This window comes from Arachis hypogaea, chromosome 1, assembly GCF_003086295.3.
Source record: "Arachis hypogaea cultivar Tifrunner chromosome 1, arahy.Tifrunner.gnm2.J5K5, whole genome shotgun sequence".
NCBI lineage: Eukaryota > Viridiplantae > Streptophyta > Magnoliopsida > Fabales > Fabaceae > Arachis > Arachis hypogaea.
In genome coordinates this window covers 76619577-76643567 of record NC_092036.1, presented here as the reverse complement: position 1 = coordinate 76643567, position 23991 = coordinate 76619577, and the positions used below count along the sequence as shown (strand labels likewise).

General features: G+C 39.0%; 1 non-coding gene across 1 annotated transcript; it reads left to right on the top strand.

Annotated features, from left to right (window-relative positions):
* Window positions 1–15496: 15496 nt before the first annotated feature.
* On the top strand, window positions 15497–15603 carry LOC112716679 (small nucleolar RNA R71). The gene has a single exon (XR_003160437.1). It is a non-coding gene; the product is annotated as a small nucleolar RNA R71 (small nucleolar RNA).
* The last annotated feature ends 8388 nt before the right edge of the window (window positions 15604–23991 follow it).

Below are 23991 nucleotides of genomic sequence, written 5' to 3'. Positions count from 1 at the left end.
TTTGATCCAACGTTAGTGCCAAAGGTGAGTGTCACTAACGTTGGCCTTGTTCCTCTCTTACACGTTAGAGTTCACGTTAACTAAGTTAATGTGACTCTTAACATGGTTCATTGCCAAATCTTGGAGCATTAGTGGTGTTCACGTTTACCACTAACGTTGGAGCTTTCTTTGTCTCCATGTTAACTACTACATTAACCTAGTTAACGTGGCAATTAACGTGGGCTTATGATGGCTTCGCAGGCGTTATTGGTGATCACTTTTCTCATTAACGTTGCAAGTTCTTCCCTATTCCACGTTAGTGGTCACGTTAACTAGGTTAACGTGGCTACTAACGTGGTTCTTCCTTACTTCCTTTGTCCTAAAATCAAGCAAATAAAGTGCATCAAAGTTCTAGTCAAAGTATTGAGATTATGCATCATCAATTTGTCATTCAATTCTTGCAAAATCCTCATGAAATCATGTGAAATTCACAATAGTCGCTTGAATCAAGATGTGAGTGTATTTTCATCCAAAACTTGCCTTATTCTCTAAGAAAATGCATGAAACTACCTTAAAACAGTAAAGAAAAGGTCAGTGAAACTGGCCTAGATGCCCTGGCATCACAACACCAAACTTAAAGCTTGCTTGTCCCTAAGCAAGTACTGGAACATAGGAATAATGAATGAAAGAACAAGATGAACAATATAAAAGTAAAATTCCTGGTTTATGGGATTTCATGCATAGCAACTTAGGTTCATTCCTTTACCAGGTTTCAGGCCTTTATCATACCCTTGAACACTTGCTTACTTGCATCCCTTGAGACTTCCTAGTTGTTGATCCTTCTTTCTTTTCCAAGGTTTATTGCATCCCTTTTTTTTTTGGCTAAGTGCTCTGTAAGAGGGCGACTCTTTATGATAAGCTTTCAGTCAACACTCCCAAACCAGTTTGTTCAAGGTGCTAGGTGTTAAGACACCCCTAAGGACTTACTCCCTCAAGTCTCTTTCCCTCGTACATACACACCACAGGCACATGGTTTGTTATTTTTCTTTCTTGAGACCTTGGTGTCCAGCACCTCTTTAGGTTACTAAGTGTTATGTAGCAAGGGTCACTCTTGATAGTGGACTTTCAGCTGATAATCCCGGATTAGTTAATCCAAGTTACCAAGTGATGAGGCACCCCTAAGAGCTTATTCATCCAAGCATATCCCTTGAACATGAACACCACAAACACATGCCTCAATCTTAAAACCCTTAGTGCCTAGCATTGTTTCTTATTGCGTTTCTTTCCTTTTCACTTTTATTGCTCTTTCTCTTTTCTTATTGGGATCTTATTATTTAGTTAGTCTCATAGGATGTGTTTCAAGCATAGGATTCAGGATAAATAGTTGCCTTCTTTCCTTGTTGGTGAACTAACTTAGCTAACTAATCACCCTACCACAAACATTCAGAACTTACTTCACAAAATAACTCTACTCTTATTCTTATCATAACATTTTCTTTTTGATTAACTTGAAGGACAGGCATACAAGTAAGAAAGGTGGAAGTGCAGGAAGGGCAATAGACTAGCACACTTGGATGTGAGTAAAGAGGAACAAGCAGAATATGAAGATTTTCTTCAATTAATTTTCAATTAAAGTTTTGCATTTCGAGACAGTTCGATACAACCTCATGATGTCTTCCTTGGTATTCTCATCCTAGCATTTGCATCCTTGTCTGTTTCCTTGGATGATGAGGTATGATCATTCCCTATGATTAATTGAATTCCTGTAACATTATTGGAAGTTGCTTGTTCCCCAAGCACTTGGAAAAGAGTTAGCATGCATATGTGCTTGTGCATTTCTGAACTTAATTTGGTGTGTGAACACCAAACTTAGTTCTTTGCTTAATTCAGCAAATTGAATACATGCAGAAACTTTGTGTGCTTTTTATTAAGAAACGACTATAGGCTAGAAAGACAACTATGCATTAGAGGTTAGACCTCTGTTCTCTGGTTGCTAGAGCAATGCTTTATCACTGAAGGGTTGCAATGCACTCTTCAGCTGGAGTTTTTGGTGGAATACCAAACTTAGAGTCCTATATTCACCCTTGAATTGTTTTGGTGTGTGACACCAAACTTAGCTCCTCACACTACAGAAAATTCAACTTGAAGTTTTTATTGAGAAACTTATGACAGGAGAATTACCTCAGGTTGGGTTGCCTCCCAACAAAGCGCGTTTTTAGCGTCGCTAGCTCGACGTTTGGTCCTTGTCAAGGTGGTTGGTAGTGCTTAAAATCTTCCCCCCTTGCAGTGAATCTATTTCCATTGGCCTTGTTGACAAGTTCCACATGCTCTAAGGACAAGATTTTGTTGATGGTGTACACTAGAGGCAGCTGAGATGGAATAGTGGGGAGGTGAGGTGGTATAGATGGAAAGTATATAGAGACCACTTCATCTCCTAGAGAGAAATCTTCTATAGGGATCTTCTTGTTTTTCCATCCCATTGGGACCTTCTTTTTTGTGTCCTTTAATGTCAATTTGTTCCTTGTAGTTTCCTCTTTAAGAATGGTTTTGTTGCCTATCTCATATGACTCTGGTGGGTCTGGTTCCTTTTGGATTACACTTGGCTGTTGCTCCTTCTGATCACATTGGTTGTTAGCCACAGGAGTTCTTAGGGGTAGTGCTTGAGCTCCCTTGTTTGATTCCTCCTTCAGCTCTTTGTTATCATGATCTACTTCTTGTGAGAGCTTGAAAACATTGAATGTGAGCTGCTCATCATGTATTCTCAATACTAGCTCTCCTCGCTCCACATCAATAAGTGCTCTGGCTATGGCTAAGAATGGCCTTCCCAGAATGATGGGGTGAATAGGATTCTCATCCATTTCCAGGATGACAAAGTCTGTGGGGAGGAAGTAGTTCCCAACCTTCACTAACACATTCTTAACCACTCCTATTGCCTGTTTTTAAGTTTTGTCAGCTAATTTAATAATTACATCTGTGGATGTTAGCTCATTGATTTGAAGCTTTTTCATGAGAGATAGAGGCATTAGGTTGATACTTGCTCCCAAGTCACAGAGTCCCTTATCAATCATTGTTTCTCCTATAGCACAGGGAATGTGGAAACTCCCTGGATCCTTCTTCTTTGTGGGTGGCTCTGTTTGAATGAGAGCACTGCAATTCCTATTCATCTTTATTGTTTGTCCACCCTTCAATGAACTCTTTCTGGCTAGTAGCTTGATGAGCGGATATTTTATACGCTTTTGGGGGGTAATTTCATATAGATTTTAGCATGTTTTAGTTAGTTTTTAGTAGAATATTATTAGTTTTTAGGCAAAAATTATATTTCTGGACTTTACTATGAGTTTGTGTGTTTTTCTGTGATTTCAGGTATTTTCTGGTTGAAATTGAGGGAGCTGAGCAAAAATATGAGTTAGGCTGAAAAAGGACTGCTGATGTTGTTGGATCCTGACCTACCTGCACTCGGAATGGACTTTTTGGAGCTACAGGATTCCAATTGATGCGCTCTCAACGGCGTTGGAAAGTAGACATTCAGGGCTTTCCAGCAATATATAATAGTCCATACTTTGCGCGAAGATAGATGATGTAATCTGGCGTTGAACGCCAAGTACATGCTGCTGTCTGGAGTTAAACGCCAGAAACACGTCATGATCCGGAGTTGAACGCCCAAAACACGTTATAACTTGGAGTTCAACTCCAAGAAAACCCTCAGCACGTGGATAGCTTTAGTCTCAGCCCCAGCACACACCAAGTGGGCCCCAGAAGTGGATTTCTGCACCAATTATCTTAGTTTACTCATATTCTATAAACCTAGGTTACTAGTTTACTATTTAAACAACTTTTATAGACTTATCTTGTACCTCATGACATTTTCAGATCTGAATTTTATATACTTTGATGGCATGAGTCTCTAAACTCCATTGTTGGGGGTGAGGAGCTCTGCAGCGTCTCGATGAATTAATGCAATTGTTTCTATTTCTCCATTCAAACGTGTGTGTTCCTATCTAAGATGTTCATTCGCGCTTAATTATGAAGAAGGTGATGATCCGTGACACTCATCACCTTCCTCAATCCATGAACGTGTGCCTAACAACCACCTCCATTCTACATTAGATTGAATGAGCTTCTCTTAGATTCTTTAAACAGAATCTTCGTGGTATAAGCTAGATTGATGGTGGCATTCATGAGAATCCGGAAAGTCTAAACCTTGTCCGTGGTATTCCGAGTAGGATTCTAGGATTGAATGACTGTGATGAGCTTCAAACTCCTGAAGGCTGGGCGTTAGTGACAGACGCAAAAGAATCATTGGATTCTATTCTAACCTGATTGAGGACCGACAGATGATTAGCCGTGCTGTGACAGAGCATTTCACTGAGAGGATGGGAAGTAGCCATTGACAACGGTGACGCCCTACATACAGCTTGCCATGGAGGGAACTTTGCACTTTTCCATGGATGGAATATTACATTACAGGAATAAATCATGACAAAGCATCTCCAAAACTCCAACATATTCTCTATTACTGCATAACAAGTATTTATTTTATGCCCTTTTCCCTTTCTTCACTGAACATGAAAAACACTGTTGTTGGCATCCTGACTAAGAATAATAAGATAAATATAGCTTGCTTCAAACCAACAATCTCCGTGGGATTCAACCCTTACTCACGTAAGGTACTACTTGGACGACCCAGTGCACTTGCTGGTTAGTTGTGCGGATTGCAAAAAGTGTTATTGCAATTTCGTGCACCAAGTTTTTGGCGCCGTTGCCGGGGATTGTTCGAGTTTGAACAACTAAAGGTTTATTTTATTTCTTAGATTAGGAATAATTTATTTTTTTTATTGTTATAGAGTCATTAAATCCTGATAGGATAGTTTCTTTTCAAAAATTTCTTTTCAAAAATATTATTTTTCTTAATTAATTGTTAATTTTCGTGAGTTTAGTGTCTTGTTCTAAGTTTGGTGTTTATTGCATATTTTATATTTTTCTTTAAATTTTCGAACTTGTGTTCTTTGTTCTTCATTGATCTTCAAGTTGTTCTTGTTTATTTTTCTTGTTTGATCTTGAGTTTTTCTTGTGTTGTGTCTTTTCTTGTTTTTCTTGTACTTTTTCAAAACATTAGCTTTCAAAAATTTTATACTTTTATCCATAAATATAATACATCTTTAAAATCAACACTGAAGTTGCTGCCCAATTGGCTGGAGCTTTAGTAGTTGTTCTTGATAATTGGGTATCTTCTTTGGAATCTTTTTCAAAAATAATTTTTCTTTGATTGAATCTTGTGCCAAACTCTAAGTTTGGTGTTTTCTTGTTAATTTTTCTTTAATTTTCGAAAATTGTCTTGGTTTTATAAAAATTTTAAGTTTGGTGTTCTTTCTTTTGTTCTTGGTGTTCTTGTGAATCTTCAAGGTGTTCTTGAGTCTTTCTTGTGTTTTAATCTTAAAATTTTTAAGTTTGGTGTTCCTTGGTGTTTTCCCTCCAAAAATTTTCGAAAATAAGGAGCATTGGATCTAAAAATTTTAAGTCTTGTGTCTTTTGTGTGTTTTTCTCTTTCATAAAAAAAATTTCAAAATTCAAAAAAAAAATATCTTTTCTAACTAATTTTGAACTACATTTTCGAAAATTTTATATAAAAATTCAGATTTCAATTTCAAAATATTTTCAATTTCTTTTATTTATTTCGTTTTTATTTTATTTTATAAAATAAATTTTTATAAAATAAATAATATCAACATACATATCATCTCCTTTATTCCATCATGGAACTAAGTGGGAATGAACAGTCCAGGAGGACTCTGGGGTCATATGCTAACCCCACTACTGCTTCATATGGGAGTATTATCTGTATACCCTCCATTGGAGTTAGTAGCTTTGAGTTGAATCCTCAGCTCATTATCATGGTGCAGCAAAACTGCCAGTATTCCGGTCTTCCACAGGAAGAACCTACAGAGTTTCTGGCACAATTTTTACAAATTGCTGACACAGTACATGATAAGGAAGTAGATCAGGATGTCTACAGATTATTACTGTTTCCATTTGCTGTAAAAGATCAAGCTAAGAGGTGGTTAAATAACCAGCCTAAGAACAGCATAAAAACATGGAAACAGCTGTCAGAAAAATTCCTGAATCACTATTTCCCTCCAAAACGGATGACACAGCTAAGGCTAAGCATCCAAGGCTTCAAACAAGGAGATAATGAATCCCTTTATGATGCCTGGGAGAGATACAGAGAGATGCTAAGAAAATGCCCCTCTGAAATGTTTTTTGAGTGGGTGCAATTAGACATCTTCTACTATGGGCTTACAGAAAAAGCTCAGATTTCTCTAGACCACTCAGCTGGTGGATCTATACATATGCGAAAAACAATTGAAGAAGCTCAAGAGCTTATTGATACAGTTGCCAGAAATCAGCATATGTACCTAAGCAGTGAATCTTCCATGAAAGAAGAAGCTAAAACAGTAACTGTTGAACTCAGTCATGTAGACCAGGCTAATGAATTCAATCAGCAATTAGACTTTCTAACTCAGCAGCTAGCCGAATTCAAGGAAATACTACAGGAAACAAGAATGGCTAACAGGAATATGGAAGTACAGTTAAAGCAAACAGAAAAGCAACTGTCAAAACAAATAACAGAAGAATGCCAAGCAATTCAATTAAGAAGTGGGAAAACATTAAATACCTCACTTCAAAGCAGCAGGAAGCCAAGAAATGAACAAATGGCTACTCAAAATCCCTCTGAGGACAATCAGAGCCCAGAGAGGAATAAGGCTAGCGCTGAACGCCCAGACCATGCTCATTTCTGGCGTTCAACGCCAGAAACAAGCATGAATCCAGTGTTGAACGCCCAAAGGGAGCACAGTTCTGGCGTTCAGACGCCAGTAACAAATAAGGAGGTGGTGTCTAACGCCACTCCAGCTTCCACCCCTGGCATTCAAACGCCAGTGGGGATCAGTCACATACAAGTGCTGATAACAACCTTTCTAAAAAGGCTTCCCAACCCACTTCTGTAGGTAATAAACCTGCAGCAACCAAGGTTGAGGAATATAAAGCCAAAATGCCTTATCCTCAAAAACTCCGCCAAGCAGAACAGGATAAGCAATTTGCTCGCTTTGCAGACTATCTCAGGACTCTTGAAATAAAGATTCCGTTTGCAGAAGCACTTGAGCAAATACCCTCTTATGCTAAGTTCATGAAAGAGATCTTAAGTCATAAGAAGGATTGGAGGGAGACTGAAAAAGTTTACCTCACTGAAGAATGCAGTGCAGTCATTCTGAAAAGCTTACCTGAGAAGCTTAAAGATCCCGGGAGCTTTATGATACCATGCACACTAGAGGGTACTTGTACCAAGCAAGCTTTATGTGACCTTGGGGCAAGTATCAACCTAATACCTGCATCTACCATCAGAAAGCTTGGTTTGACTGAAGAAATCAAACCAACCAGGATATGTCTTCAACTTGCTGATGGCTCCATTAAATACCCATCAGGCGTGATTGAAGACATGATTGTCAAGGTCGGGCCATTTGCCTTTCCTACTGACTTTGTGGTGCTGAAAATGGAGGAGCACAAGAGTGCAACTCTCATTCTAGGAAGACCTTTCCTAGCAACTGGCCGATCCCTCATTGACATCCAAAAAGGGGAAGTAACCTTGAGAGTCAATGAGGAGGAGTTCAAGTTGAATGTTGTTAAAGCCATGCAACATCCAGACACCCCAAATGACTGCATGAGTGTTGATATTATTGACTCTCTGGTAAGAGAGGTCAATATGGCTGAGAGTCTCGAATCAGAGCTAGAGGACATCTTTAAAGATGTTCAGCCTAATTTGGAGGAATCAGAGAAAATAATAGAACCTCTTAAAATCCCTCAGGAAGAGGAGAAACCTCCTAAACCCGAGCTTAAACCATTACCACCATCCCTAAAATATGCATTCCTGGGAGAAGGTGATACCTTTCCTGTAATCATAAGCTCCACCTTAGAGCCACAGGAAGAGGAAGCACTAATTCAAGTGCTAAGGACACACAAGACAGCGCTTGGGTGGTCCATCAGTGATCTCAAGGGCATTAGCCCAGCTAGATGCATGCACAAGATCTTACTGGAGGGTGACGCCAAGCCAGTGGTTCAACCACAAAGGCGGCTGAATCCAGCCATGAAAGAAGTGGTGCAGAAAGAGGTCACTAAATTACTAGAGGCTGGGATTATTTATGCTATTTCTGACAAACCCTGGGTGAGCCCTGTCCAAGTTGTCCCTAAGAAAGGTGGCATGATAGTGGTTCATAATGAAAAAAATGAACTGGTTCCTACAAGAACAGTTACTGGGTGGCGTATGTGTATTGATTATAGAAGGCTCAATACAGCCACCAGAAAGGATCATTTTCCTTTACCATTCATAGACCAGATGCTAGAACGACTGGCAGGTCATGAATACTACTGCTTCCTGGATGGATATTCAGGTTATAATTAAATTGCAGTAGATCCAAAAGATCAAGAGAAAACGGCATTCACATGTCCATCTGGAGTATTTGCATACAGAAGGATGCCATTTGGCCTGTGCAATGCACCTGCAACGTTTCAGAGGTGCATGCTCTCAATTTTCTCTGATATGGTGGGAAAATGTCTAGAAGTCTTCATGGATGACTTTTCAGTATTTGGAGACTCATTCAGCTCCTGTCTTGACCATCTAGCACTTGTTCTAAAGAGATGCCAAGAGACTAACCTGGTTTTAAACTGGGAAAAATGTCACTTTATGGTGACTGAAGGGATTGTCCTTGGGCACAAAATCTCGAACAAGGGAATAGAGGTGGATCAGGCTAAGGTAGAGGTAATTGAAAAATTACCACCACCTGCTAATGTTAAGGCAATCAGAAGCTTTCTGGGGCATGCAGGATTCTATAGGAGGTTTATAAAGGATTTTTCAAAAATCGCCAAACCTCTGAGCAACCTGCTAGCTGCTGACACGCCATTTATCTTTGATAAAGAGTGTCTGCAGGCATTTGAGACTCTGAAAGCTAAATTGGTCACAGCACTATTCATCTCTGCACCAGACTGGACATTACCATTTGAATTGATGTGTGATGCCAGTGACCATGCCATTGGTGCAGTATTGGGACAGAGGCATGACAAGCTTTTGCACGTCATTTACTATGCCAGTCGTGTTTTAAATGACGCACAGAAGAATTACACAACCACAGAAAAAGAGCTGCTTGCAGTGGTTTACGCCATTGACAAGTTTAGATCCTATTTGGTAGGATCAAAAGTGATTGTGTACACTGATCATGCTTCTCTTAAATATCTACTCACAAAGCAGGATTCAAAACCCAGGCTCATCAGATGGGTGTTGCTTCTACAAGAGTTTGATATAGAAATAAGAGACAGAAAAGGGACAGAAAATCAAGTAGCAGATCACCTGTCCCGAATAGAACCAGTAGAAGGGGCGTCCCCCCTCTCACTGAGATCTCTGAAACCTTTCCGAATGAGCAACTCTTTGTCATCCAGGAAGTGCCATGGTTTATAGATATTGCAAACTACAAGGCAGTGAGATTCATACCCAAAGAGTACAGTAGGCTGCAATCAAAGAAATTGATCACAGATGCAAAGAACTATCTCTGGGATGAACCATATCTCTTCAAGAGATGTGCAGACGGATTAATCCGTAGATGTGTGCCTAAGGAAGAAGCACAGAAAATTATATGGCACTGCCATGGATCACAGTATGGAGGACATTTTGGAAGTGAGCGAACAGCCACAAGAGTCCTCCAATGTGGCTTCTACTGGCCTACTCTCTATAAAGATTCCCAAGCGTTTGTACTTAATTGTGACAGTTGCCAAAGATCTGACAATCTGCCTCACAGTTATGCCATGCCTCAACAAGGGATCTTGGAGATTGAGTTGTTTGATGTATGGGGTATTGACTTTATGGGACCTTTCCCACCATCATACTCAAACACTTATATTCTGGTGGCAGTGGATTATGTATCCAAATGGGTGGAGGCTATTGCAACACCCACTAATGACACTAAAACCGTGTTAAAATTCCTCCAGAAACACATCTTCAGCAGATTTGGTACCCCTAGAGTATTAATCAGTGATGGGGGCACTCATTTCTGCAATAAACAGCTTTACTCTGCTTTGGTTCGTTATGGAGTAAGCCACAGGGTAGCCACTCTATACCATCCACAGACTAATGGGCAAGCTGAAGTCTCAAATAGAGAACTCAAAAGAATCCTGGAACGGACTGTAATTAACCGTAGAAGGGATTGGGCAAGAAGCTTGGATGATGCTCCGTGGGCATACAGAACAGCATTCAAGACCCCTATAGGGACCTCTCCATACCAGCTTGTGTATGGAAAGGCATGTCACTTGCCAGTGGAACTGGAACACAAGGCCTACTGGGCAACCAGATTCCTGAACCTTGATGCCAAGTTAGCTGGAGAAAAACGATTGCTCCAGTTAAATGAGTTAGAGGAATTTAGACTCAATGCTTTCGAGAATGCAAAAATATACAAAGAGAAATAAAAAAGATGGCATGATAAGAAATTGTCATCCAGAGTCTTTGAGCCGGGGCAGAAAGTTCTGCTATTTAATTCTATGCTCAAATTATTCCCTGGAAAATTAAAATCCCGGTGGAGAGGTCCGTATGTGATTACAAGTGTATCACCATATGGATACGTAGAGCTTCAGGATAATGACTCTAACAAAAAGTTCATTGTTAATGGACAGAGAATTAAACATTATCTTGAAAGTAATTTTGAGCAAGAATGCTCAAAACTGAGACTTGATTAGAGCTCAGTAATGGTCCAGCTAAAGACAATAAGAAGCGCTTGCAGGGAGGCAACCCAGCCATTCACAAAATTTAATTTTATTTTATTTGTTTCTGCTAATTAATTGATTTTTACAGGTATATGTCAAAGTATCTTCAAAGGTAAAATAGCAATTGATTGAATTCACAGAGTTACAGGGAAATTTGGAAGCTCACTGGCGTGAAAAAGCCAGTAAGAAACGTTTTGGGCGTTGAACGCCCAAAAGAAGCACCCACTGGGCGTTCAACGCCAGTAAGGGTGGCCATCTGTGCGTTAAACGCCAGAAAGGAGCATCTTCTGGGCGTTGAACGCCAGAAAGAAGCACCTTCTGGGCGTTTAACGCCAGATTGACAACGTCCTGGGCATTCAGAAAAATGCCCAATGACAAAGGACTTCCTGGCGTTCAACGCCAGAAAGAAGCAACAGCTGGGCGTTGAACGCCCAGGAGAAGCAACAATTGGGTGTTAAACGCCCAAAACATGCAGCAGTTAGGCGTTTAATGCCAGGATGGTGGGGAGGAGGTAAAATTCGTCTTTCTTCACAAATTTTCTAATTTTTATGTTTCAATTCATGATTTCTTGCATAAACATGTTTCAAAATATCATCCTTCAATTCCAAAAATTTTAATCCTAATTTCTAAAAACCCTAATTTCTAAAATCCCTTTTTCAAAAATATCAAATGTATCTTAATTCATAAACACAAATCTTTTTCTAATCCAAATCTTTTTCAAAACTTTTTCAACTTATCATATCTTTTGGATTTCGAATTTGCCTCTCCCTCTATTCCTCTCCTTTCCTTTCTTTTGCTTGAGGACAAGCAAACCTCTAAGTTTGGTGTGATTTGCCATGATCACTGAGCTAAAACTCATCAAGATCATGGCACCTAAGGGAACAGGAAGAGCAAGGATGTGAATTGAAGGAACTAAAGCGTCAGAAGCTATTCCTTGAAGGACCAAGCACCCCACAGACTAGAGGAACATCCACTTCCCAAAATACAGGTTGTTAAGTTCTAATTTTAAGCTTTAACTCTGTGATAGTATTATTATAGGATTTTACCTTAGAAGTTATATAGGAGTAGTAGTAATTAGCATATCTATTTTGATTTTATTTTCAATTAAGTTATAATTTATTTTTCTCATCATCATCAAACATGAATAAAATAGTAGATTTTTAGAATAAAGAGGCAATAATTTTTTCGAGTTCTTAATAACAAAAATTCTAATTATTTATATGTGGTGGCAATACTTTTTGTCTTCTGAATGAATGCTTGAACAGTGCATATTTTTGATCTTGTTGTTTATGAATGTTAAAACTATTGGCTCTTGAAAGAATGATGAAAAAGAGAAATCTTATTGATGATCTGAAAAATCATGAATTTGATTCTTGATGCAAGAAAAAGCAGTGAAAAAAAAACTTTTGCAATAAATCATTGGATCAAGAAAAAGAAAAAGCCAATAGCCCTTAAAATCAAAAGGCAAGGGTGAAAAGGATCCAAGGCTTTGAGCATCAGTGGATAGGAGGGCCCAAGGAAGTAATTCCAGGCCTAAGCGGCTAAATTAAGCTGTCCCTAACCATGTGCTTGTGGCATGCAGGTCCAAGTGAAAAGCTTGAGACTGAGTGGTTAAAGTCGTGATCCAAAAGCAAAAAGCGTGTGCTTAAGAGCTCTGGACACCTCTAACTGGGGACTCTAGCAAAGCTGAGTCACAATCTGAAAAGGTTCACCCAGTCATGTGTCTGTGGCATTTATGTATGCGGTGGTAATACTGGAAAACAAAGTGCTTAGGGCCACGGCCAAGACTCATAAAGTAACTGTGTTCAAGAATCAACATACTACACTAGGAGAATCAATAATACTATCTGAATTCTGAGTTCCTATGGATGCCAATCATTCTGAATTTCAAAGGATAAAGGGAGATGCCAAAACTGTTCAGAAACAAAAAGCTACTAGCCCTGCTCATCTAAATTAGAATCTGAGCTTCACTTAAAACTCGGAGATTTTATTACTCCTTAAATTCTTTTTATCCTATTTTATTCATCTAGTTTCTTGGGGACAAGCAACAGTTTAAGTTTGGTGTTGTGATGAGCGGATATTTTATACGCTTTTTTGGGGTAATTTCATATAGATTTTAGCATGTTTTAGTTAGTTTTTAGTAGAATATTATTAGTTTTTAGGAAAAAAATCATATTTCTGGACTTTACTATGAGTTTTTGTATTTTTCTGTGATTTCAGGTATTTTCTGGCTGAAATTGAGGGAGCTGAGCAAAAATCTGAGTTAGGCTGAAAAAGGACTGCTGATACTGTTGGATCCTGACCTCCCTGCACTCGGAAGGGATTTTTTGGAGCTACAGGAGTCCAATTGATGCGCTCTCAACAGCGTTGGAAAGTAGACATTCAGGGCTTTCCAGCAATATATAATAGTCCATACTTTGCGCGAAGATAGATGACGTAATCTGGCGTTGAACGCCAAGTACATGCTGCTGTCTGGAGTTAAACGCCAGAAACACGTCAGGATCCGGAGTTGAACGCCCAAAACACGTTATAACTTAGAGTTCAACTCCAAGAAAACCCTCAGCACGTGGATAGCTTTAGTCTCAGCCCCAGCACACACCAAGTGGGCCCCAGAAGTGGATTTCTGCACCAATTATCTTAGTTTACTCATATTCTGTAAACCTAGGTTACTAGTTTACTATTTAAACAACTTTTAGAGACTTATCTTGTACCTCATGACATTTTCAGATCTGAATTTTATACACTTTGACGGCATGAGTCTCTAAACTCCATTGTTGGGGGTGAGGAGCTCTGCAGCGTCTCGATGAATTAATGCAATTGTTTCTATTTCTCCATTCAAACGTGTGTGTTCCTATCTAAGATGTTCATTCGCGCTTAATTATGAAGAAGGTGATGATCCGTGACACTCATCACCTTCCTCAATCCATGAACGTGTGCCTGATAACCACTTCCGTTCTACATTAGATTGAATGAGCTTCTCTTAGATTCTTTAATCAGAATCTTCGTGGTAAAAGCTAGATTGCTGGCGGCATTCATGAGAATCCGGAAAGTCTAAACCTTGTCCGTGGTATTCCGAGTAGGATTCTGGGATTGAATGACTGTGACGAGCTTCAAACTCCTGAAGGCTGGGCGTTAGTGACAGACGCAAAAGAATCATTGGATTCTATTCCAACCTGATTGAGGACCGACAGATGATTAGCCGTGCTGTGACAGAGCATTTGGACCATTTTCACTGAGAGGATGGGAAGTAGCCATTGACAACGGTGACGCCCTACATACAGCTTGTCATGGAGGGAACTTTGCACTTTTCCATGGATGGAATATTACATTACAGGAATAAATCAAGACAAAGCATCTCCAAAACTCCAACATATTCTCCATTACTGCATAACAAGTATTTATTTTATGCCCTTTTCCCTTTCTTCACTGAACTTGAAAAACACTGTTGTTGGCATCCTGACTAAGAATAATAAGATAAATATAGCTTGCTTCAAACCAACAATCTCCGTGGGATTCGACCCTTACTCACGTAAGGTACTACTTGGACGACCCAGTGCACTTGCTGGTTAGTTGTGCGGATTGCAAAAAGTGTTATTGCAATTTCGTGCACCATAGCTCCTTTATATACTTGATGTAGGAAGGCATTTGCTAGAGAGCCTTAATGAATGGTATATTTACATCAAGACATGCAAACATGTTGAGGAACCTTGAAAACATTCTCCCTGCTACACCACCCTTAAGCCTTTGGGGGAATGGTGCATATGGGTTCAGTATCTCCCTATCCTTCAGCTCTTCCTTGAGTGTGAATTGAGCTGCAGAGTTTCTTTCTTCATGATTTCCCTTTGGACTGTCTTGGAGGTGTTCTACTTCCTCCATACTCCTCTCATCACTTGTGGTGATCATCTTACATTCTTCCCACCTTACTTTCTTTGTTTCTCCTCTTGGGTTCTTCTCTATGTCACTTGGAAAACCATCAGTCGGTTTGGGAATTTGTTGAGCTAGATACCCTACTTGAGACTCCAGTCTCTTGATGTTTTCCCCTTGGTTTTTGATATTGGCTCGCACTTCCTCCTTAAACACCTTATTGTCTTGGATTTCTCTACATATGTCTTCAAGTAGAGTCTCAATCTTTGAAAGTCTATCCTCGGTTAGTGATGGTGGGTTGGGATTAGGTGGTTGTTGATAGGACCTCTGTGAGGGATGTTGGTGAGTTGCATTGTTGTTGGGGTTGTGGTTGTGGCGTTTCTAGTCTTGGCCTTGGTCTTGTTGATTTCCCCACCCAAAGTTGGGGTGATTTCTCCATCCAGAGTTGTAAGTTTTGGAGTATGAATCATGGATTTGCCTAGGTGAGTTTCCAACATAATTGGCTTATTTCCAATCACCTTCTTCTTCTATATTCACTCCTTCTTGAGCTGGTGATGAAGTGATGACTGCTGCAACTTGGTTTTCCTCCACCTTCTTGGTAAGATCTACTAGCTGCTTGGTGATCATCTTATTTTGAGCTAGCAATGCATCCATGTGGTTCAGCTCCATTACTCCTCGAGTATTGCTTCTTTCAGAGGCATAGAAGTAGTCATTCTCAGCTACTGTTTCAATGACATCTATGGCTTTTTCAATGGTTTTCTTCTTGTTTAAAGAGCCCCCTGATGAATGGTCTACAGCCTTCTTTGACTCATAAGAAAAACCTTCATAAAAAATGTGAAGTTGAACCCATTCATTGAACATATCTGGTGGGCATCTTCTTGTTAAGTCCTTGAACCTCTCCCATGCCTCATAGAGAGTCTCACCATCTTGTTGCCTGAAGGTTTGTACCTCAGCTCTCAGCCTGTTAATTCTTTGAGGAGGGTAGAATCTTGCCAAAAACTTGTTTACCACAACTTTCCAATTTGTCAAGCTCTCCTTTGGGAAGGATTCAAGCCACTTGGATGCTTTGTCCCTGAGTGAAAAAGGGAACAAAAGCAGCCTGTAGACATTCGGGTGGACTCCATTAGACTTCACAGTGTCACAAATTCTCAGGAAGGTGGTTAGATGTTGATTGGGGTCTTCTTGAGTGCTTCCTCCAAATGAGCAATTGTTCTGAACAAGGGTGATTAGCTGGGGTTTTAATTCAAAGTTGTTCGCATGTATGGTGGGCTTTTGGATGCTACTTCCATAGTTTCCTGGATTTGGATTGATGTAGGAGCCTAAAACTCTCCTTTCTTGCCCAGCATGGTTTGCAGGGCCTTCTCTAGCATGGTTGTGAGCTTCTCCTTCATGATTGTTTTCCAAGTTTTCCTCCATGTTAGTTTCAAAACACTCTTCCTCTTCCTCAGCACCAACAACTCCTTTCTCTCTTGTTTCCCTCCTTAGTCTCCGGAGGGTTCTTTCAGATTCTGAATCGAAGGAAGTTAAAGCTCCCCCTCTTCTCTGTGTCATACAACTAACAAAACACACAGCAAGAGATAAAATGAAGAGGTTATTCTTGTTAGAGTGATTGTTAGTGTGAGTGCTACAAATTATCAAACAGTTAGTGGGTTAGTGAGCAGAATTGTAAATAATAATAAAGAAAGAAAGAAAACAGAGGGGGTATAGGGGGTGAGAAAGAAACGAAACAAACTGAAGGTAAACAACTGAATAAAGTAAACAAACAAGAGAAAAATGCTCAATCTAGTAAACTTCCAACTTAATCATTGTTGATATAGAATCAATCCCCGACAACGGCGCCATAAACTTGATGCATGAAAACTTGTCTCTCAATAAATTTCCCTTCGGCAAGTATACCGAATTATCGTCAAGTAAAAACTCACAATAGAGTGAGGTCAAATCCCACAGGGATTGATTGGTCAAGCAACTTTAGTTGGAAGAGTATGCTAGTAGAGCTAAAAAGAATGTAGTTTGAGAATTGCAGAAAATTAAATGGCAGAAAAGTAAATAGCAGAAAATAAAGTGCAGAATCTTAGATGGGGATTTGGGGAAATGAGCATGTAAATAAATGGCAGAAAGTAAAGAGAATGGGTATGATCAGAAATGGGGAATTCATTGGGCTTAGGAGATGTTGTATTCTCTGGATCAAATTCATTTCATCTCTTCCTCAATCAAAGCATCTATTGATCTCCTTGGCAATCTTAAGTGATTGGGTTCCAATTCCTTGGCAACCCAATCTCTCTAAGCTTGAACAATTGCCCAATTCCTTGATTTAATTGCTCATGAGAAGAGATGAAGTGTGGTCACTGATTATACCACATGTATTTCCAAATCAAAGTGTTGGGAGGATTACATGTCACTATATCCACCCAGACTCCAATTTGGTCCAACATGAGAAAGCATTTCTAGCATGATCTCCTCATCCCTTTTTCAAGGCTCAGAGAAGATCCAATTATGGAGAGTTTCTTTTCCAAGACAACTAACCAATTGAATTAAGATCAAAAGCTTTCTAGTAAATCAAAAGAAAGGAAAGAAGAAAAGAATGAAAACTATAATTGATCCATCAAATTACAACAGAGCTCCCTAACCCAATGAAAGGGGTTTAGTTGTTCATAGCTCTAGAAATGAAAAATGGCAGAAAAGAATACATCCTTAGCTAAAAGTTCAGAAAAGTAAATATACAGAGGGTAGTTCTCCAAAGTGCTAAGCTTCTCTATAGTTCAAAACTACTCCTATATATACTACTTCTCTTGATCTTCTAGTGAGTTCTTCAAGTCTTGGATGTGGGCCTTAGATCTTGAGTTGAAGTAGTTACAATCTTTAGTGGGCTTAGCTTGCAGAAAATTATGAATTAGGCATGGGCGTTAGTGAAGTTAACATTAAGTGACATCGTGGGTTTGAGAACGTTAGTGGCAATCACCTTTTTCACTAACGTTCCAACCCCATATAACCCACGTTAACTCCAACGTTAGTGGCGCTAATGTGGCCACTAACGTTGCCTTATAAACCTTCGCAAGCGTTATTGGGACTCACCTTTTCCAATAACGTTGCCTTGTGCCCCTTGTCCCTACGTTAGAGTTCACGTTAGTGTAACTAACGTGGCTCTTAACGTGGGTATGCCTCATCTTCGAGAGCGTTAGTGACACTTACCTTTGTCACTAACGCTCCAAGTGCCCCTACTCTCCACATTAGAGCTCATGTTAACTAAGTTAACGTGGCCACTAACGTGGTAGTGAATGCCATCTCCACATTAGTGACAAAGGTGAGTGTCACTAATGCTGGCTCATCAATCTTAGCTCCACGTTAACTTTCACGTTAGTGATCTTAACGTGACCACTAACGTGGGCAATGCTAGTTTGATCCAACGTTAGTGACAAAGGTGAGTGTCACTAACGTTGGCCTTGTTCCTCTCTTCCACGTTAGAGTTCACGTTAACTAAGTTAACGTGACTCTTAACGTGGCTCATTGCCAAATCTTGGAGCGTTAGTGGTGTTCACGTTTACCACTAACGTTGGAGCTTTCTTTGTCTCCACGTTAACTACTACGTTAACCTAGTTAACGTGGCAATTAACGTGGTCTTATGATGGCTTTGCAGGCGTTATTGGTGATCACTTTTCTCATTAACGTTGCATGTTCTTCCCCATTCCACGTTAGTGGTCACGTTAACTAGGTTAACGTGGCTACTAACGTGGTTCTTCCTTGCTTCCTTTGTCCTGAAATCAAGCAAATAAAGTGCATCAAAGTTCTAGTCAAAGTTATGAGATTATGCATTGATGATAAGTCATCATATACCTATTTTTCTATGCTTTTTCATACAATAAATTGATGATTAGTGCTTAAATATTGCATTCTTTTGTGCTTAATTGGAATATTTCCTTGATCTTTTAATTTTATAAATCTTGTAGGAAATAAGAAGAAAAAGAAGCAAAGGAGCACAAAATAAGCTAAAAAGGAGAAAAAAAGAGCTTTGGGACACACTTTGAAGTTGGGACACACTTTGGAGCCTTAGGCCACGCTTTTAAAAGCGTGTCCCATGACCAAATTAAAGGAGAATAGGCAATCAGCACACACTACCCTGCTCTTGCCAAGGGCAGAGCAATATTGTGATGTAAAGTGAGGTTGGAAGCAAGAATTTTCGCTAAGGTAAAAACTGGGCGCTCACAGCATGACCATGCCTATTTCAAAGGGCTATAACTTGAGCTACAGACGTTCGATTGATGTGCTTCCAGTTGCGTTGGAAAGCTGACATTCAGAGCTTTCCAACGATATATAGCAATTCATATTTGGCGTACAATTGAGGCATGAGTGAAAGGCATTTTTAAGGGCCAAAAAAATAAGCAAAAATAAACCAAAGTGCTTCCACCAAGGCTCGAAGCTGGAGCCTCACTCCAAAGCAAAGTAGCACTCAATTTTCTGCTCTACCCTCTTGGAGAGCAGGGCAATGTCATGCTCTCTTCATGGAAAATCAAGAAAAAATTGCTCCTCAAGTGCTTTCACCAAGGTTCGAACACAAGCACCTAAGGGGAAGTGGGGAGCGCTACACACAAGGGAGCTTGCGCGCATCACTTTGACACGGCCCAGGGAAGCATGGCACGCACCATGCCACCACTGCCTTGCTCTCCCCAAGGGCATGGCAGCATCTTGATGCTTCCAAGCGTTGGCACGCAAATTGGATACCCACACAAAGTTTCCCTGCTCTGCCCTCCACAAGAGCAGGGCAGCCTCCTGGGAGCAAACACTCATGGGCCAAAATTCAACCAAAATTCCATTTAAATTCAATTCCTCTCCAAATTGACTCAAGGCCAACCAAACCCATTTCTCCTCAAATCCAAAGCAAGCAAAGCCCACATCATCACTCAAAGGCACATGGATCAATTAAATTAGGATTTTCATTTTTGTAATTTGTTTTAATTTCATTTTCATTTTTTCATTTTGTAAAGCCTATATAAAGGCATCAAAAAGGCTCAATTGGAGGAGGCTTGCTCCATTAGGGAGTAGTAGTAGTAGATAGCTCTCTCTTTGAGCTTTCATTTCTGTTTTGAATCTTGGGTGGAGATTGGAAGGAATTCTGTTTTCATTATCCATCTGCAACATCTCTGCTTTGTTCTTCTGCATAATTGAGAATTGGATTTACATTTCACTTGCTTCTTGATTTACTTCTCTTCTGCTGATTATTTTCTACTTTGATCAAGGAAGGAATTGAGATCTAGAGTTATTTTCTAGTCTCTTTGATTTCCTGAGATCCTCATTTTGATTTTCCAATTGAGTTAAATTTAATTTCTGTTTGCTTCTTCAAGCAATTCTGCTTTCTGTTTGAGATCGGTTGCAAGTTACTGCATCTTTTACTTCTCTGTTTGATTGCCATTTACAATTTCTTGTGTGATTTCTTGAATCCCAGCTCCCAAAGTCCTTTTATTCTTCCTGCAATTTAAATTTTCAGTTGCTTGATCTATTGCTTCCTTTAATTTCCAGCACCCACTCCCTTTTACATTTGATGCAATTTATATTTCTTGCAATTTAAGTTTCAGCTATTTTACTTTCTTGTTCTTTAAGTTTCAGCAATTTAATTATTCTGCACTTTTAATTCCCTGCCATTTACTTTCTGTTGGCTACACTTCATCCAAATTCACTTCAATGTTAGCTTGACTAAACTAATCACCCACTAAAGTTGCTTGATCCATCAATCCCTGTGGGATCGACCTCACTCTAAGTGAGTTATTACTACTTGATGCGACCCGGTATACTTGCCGGTTGGATTTGTGTGTTGGAAATTCGTTTTTCCACAAAAAACACCATCAAGTTTTTGGCGCCATTGCCGGGGATTGATTAGATCAACAATGATTAAGTGGGTGAGAAGTCTAGATCAAGCATTTTCTTTTTTTTGTTCTCTGTTTTAAAGTTGAAACCAAGGTGTTTGTGTTTTTGCCTCACTAAGCAAAACTCATATCTGATATGAGTAATTTCAATTTTCATTGGTGTTGTGTTCTACAAAATTCAAATGGAGTTCACCTCATCTTTTAATCAAACAAACTTCATGGGATATTGTCCACCATCACAATATGATTCAAGTCATTATTCTAATGATGGTTGGGAATATCACCAAGAAGATACAAATTCTGAGCACTTCAATCAATGGAGACTTGCTCCAGAGTCACAAATTGATCAAGCTGAGCACATGAGATACTGTCCAGAACCACAGAATGACTTATATCATTATCCTGATGGTGTCTGGACATATCAAGAAGAATGTGAACAATCAGTTAAAATGGGACACCTTCCAGAGACACAATATGATCCAGATTTTGATGAGTCTAACAACTACTCATATTGTGGCTGGGAAAATCAAAATCAAAGAAATCTTAGTAATCCACACTGTGATGAGTTCAATAATTCTTCAAATTGTGATTCAGAGGATCTCCTTCAAAAGTCCAGAGGATTTTTTGAAAGACAAGAACAAGCTTGGAAAAGGAAAGAAATCCTCCGTCAGAGGACAAATGAGCACCTGGAGAACATAAGAAAACACTTAGAACCATCAAACAGTAAAAATCAATTTGTGAGAGAGGAAGTGGAAAAACAAGAACAAAAGGTCCTTGTGTCAAGTGAAATTGCAATGAAAGATGAGGAACATGAGACAAGGATTTTATATTCACAAAAGCCACTTGAGGTGACAAAGAAACATGAACACTCACAACCCTCACAAACTTCCCTTGAATCTGTGATCGAAAAATATGAAGAGGAGATGAAGAAATCTTGGGAAGAACAACAAACCTCCTCCATAAAAGAACTATTAAGTCAAATGTTGAGTGCAAAGAAAGGAGTGGAGGAGCAAGAAAGTGAGGAAGTCGTTCCAGAAAAGTCACATTCAATTGAAGTGGAGAAGTGCAAAGAGGAAAAGCTCATGGAACCACCAATGCAAGAGGCTCTTAATGAAGAAATCACTCCAATAATCACACAACAACCAAGTCTTGAATCTAAAGAAGTGAAGGCAACTAGCAAGAACACCAATTCTGTCCCTAATCCAGCAAGCAAGATCAATCAAGCCATTTGCAAAAGGAAGCTTGCTGAGGAAAGGCCAAGACAAGGGACACTAGCTGAATCTTTCCCTCCTTTGAGGTCATTCCTCTTAACAAATTGGAAGAAGAGAAAGAAAGTGAAGAACAACATGTCAAGCTAATGACACTAAAAGAGCACTTGTTGGGAGGTAACCCAACCGTAGGTATAATTTCTCTTCTCTGCTTTGTTTTCTTTCTTTACTTTGTTTAAATTCAATAAATTGGCATATGGTTACATTCTAAGTTTGGTGTTGCCATGCAACACATTGTTTTCAATCTTTTTGGATGATTACATCAAATCAAAAAAATGAAAGTGACACACCAAGATTCTAAGTTTGGTGTGCCACCTATTTTTCTATGCAAATCATTCAGCAACACCACTTGTCTGGATAACCATAATGTCTTTGCAGTGTTAATTTTATTTTGGTTTGATATTTTGTTATTCTGTTTACTTTAGTTAATTCTTTGTTTTTAATGCTTTCATTTTAGTTTGCTTATTTACTGTGTTTGTTAATACATTACCAAGAGAGCTTTATTAATGACAGATTCTTAGCTTGGTGATTGTAATTAATAAATAACAGTTTCATTTGCTTGGTTTTAATTCAAATAAGTGGACATAGGATTGCATTCTAAGTTTGGTGTTGCTATGCAACACAATTTGCTTCAAATCTTTACTGGATACTTGCATTGATTCCAAGTGAAAGTGTCACACTAAGTTTGGTGTGCCACTTATCGTTTATGCAATGTATTGTGCTCACCTTCTTAAGTTTGCAATCACAATGTCTCTGTCTCTTGTGCCTTGATTATTATCTTTAATTTTGCTTGCTCAGAACACATGTACTACTAACTTTTCATTGTGTAAGATATTCATGATCCATCTTAGCCCCATAGCCATTGTTCTAATTGTTGCTTGAGGATGAGCAAGCATTCTGAGTTTGGCAAGGGAAAGAGGAAGAATAGAGGAAAAAGGACAACAATAATGAAGATGAACTACAAGGTTGTAGAGTTCCTTTTCTTCTCATTTGTTTCCAGCACTTAAATTGCATGATTGTCTTCATCTTTTCTGTTTACATGTGTGTATGAATAAAGCATAGCTTGAATCTTGATTTGTAACATGTTGCTGTGGCATTATAACTACCAACTTGAATCCTGTGAGTTTAAAAGCAGTAAAGCATCATAATCATAAACAAACAAGGCATTAAAGAAGAATTTAGCATGTGCATACAAGTATTGGAAAGCTAGTATGATTGATTGTTGCTCAATTGCATTGGATTTTATTTAATTGAAGTTTTTCATCTAGTACATTTTGTGAAATCTTTTGAAATCATGAAAACCTTGAAGAAGCAAATAAAATTAAAGCAAGAAAAGAAAAAGGGAAAGAATGAGAAAGCTGAAGGCTCTAAGTACCAATGGCAATTTATTTGTTAAGTGCTTGTGGTGTTTATGTATCAAGCCAAATGCTTGAAAACAAAACACTTAGAAGTCAAGGCTAGGCTCAAGTGCAAAAGCACTCCCTCAAAGCTCAAGGCTCTGAGCATCAATGATTAGAGAGTCAAGAAAAGAAAAAAATGATGAGCTTAATGAAGTCCTCTAATTAAATGCTTGTGGTGCTTATGTATCAAGTGGTAATACTTGAAAACAAAGCATTTAGAAGTCGTAGCTTTGTTATCAACTCATGGGGCAAAGCACCCAAAAGGAGAAGCTAATAAAAAAAATAAATCAAAAGCTTGTTTCAAGGAAGAATTACAAGGAAAAGATTTCATAAAATGAGCTAGATAGAAGCATCAATCATTTACATTTCTTTTGTGATTGAAGCATGCATAGAAAACTAGCTTACCATGAACATTGAGTTGCTATTCTTCTTACCTTGGATTGTCAATCTTTATTGCATGATTCTTTTCTTGCTTGGGGACAAGCAAGGTTTAAGTTTGGTGTTGTGATGACAAGTCATCATATACCTATTTTTCTATGCTTTTTCATACAATAAATTGATGATTAGTGCTTAAATATTGCATTCTTTTGTGCTTAATTGGAATATTTCCTTGATCTTTTAATTTTATAAATCTTGTAGGAAATAAGAAGAAAAAGAAGCAAAGAAGCACAAAATAAGCTAAAAAGGAGAAAAAAAGAGCTTTGGGACACACTTTGAAGTTGGGACACACTTTGAAGTTGGAGCACACTTTAAAAGCGTGGCCCATGACCAAATTAAAGGAGAATAGGCAATCAGCACACACTGCCCTGCTCTTGCCAAGGGCAGAGC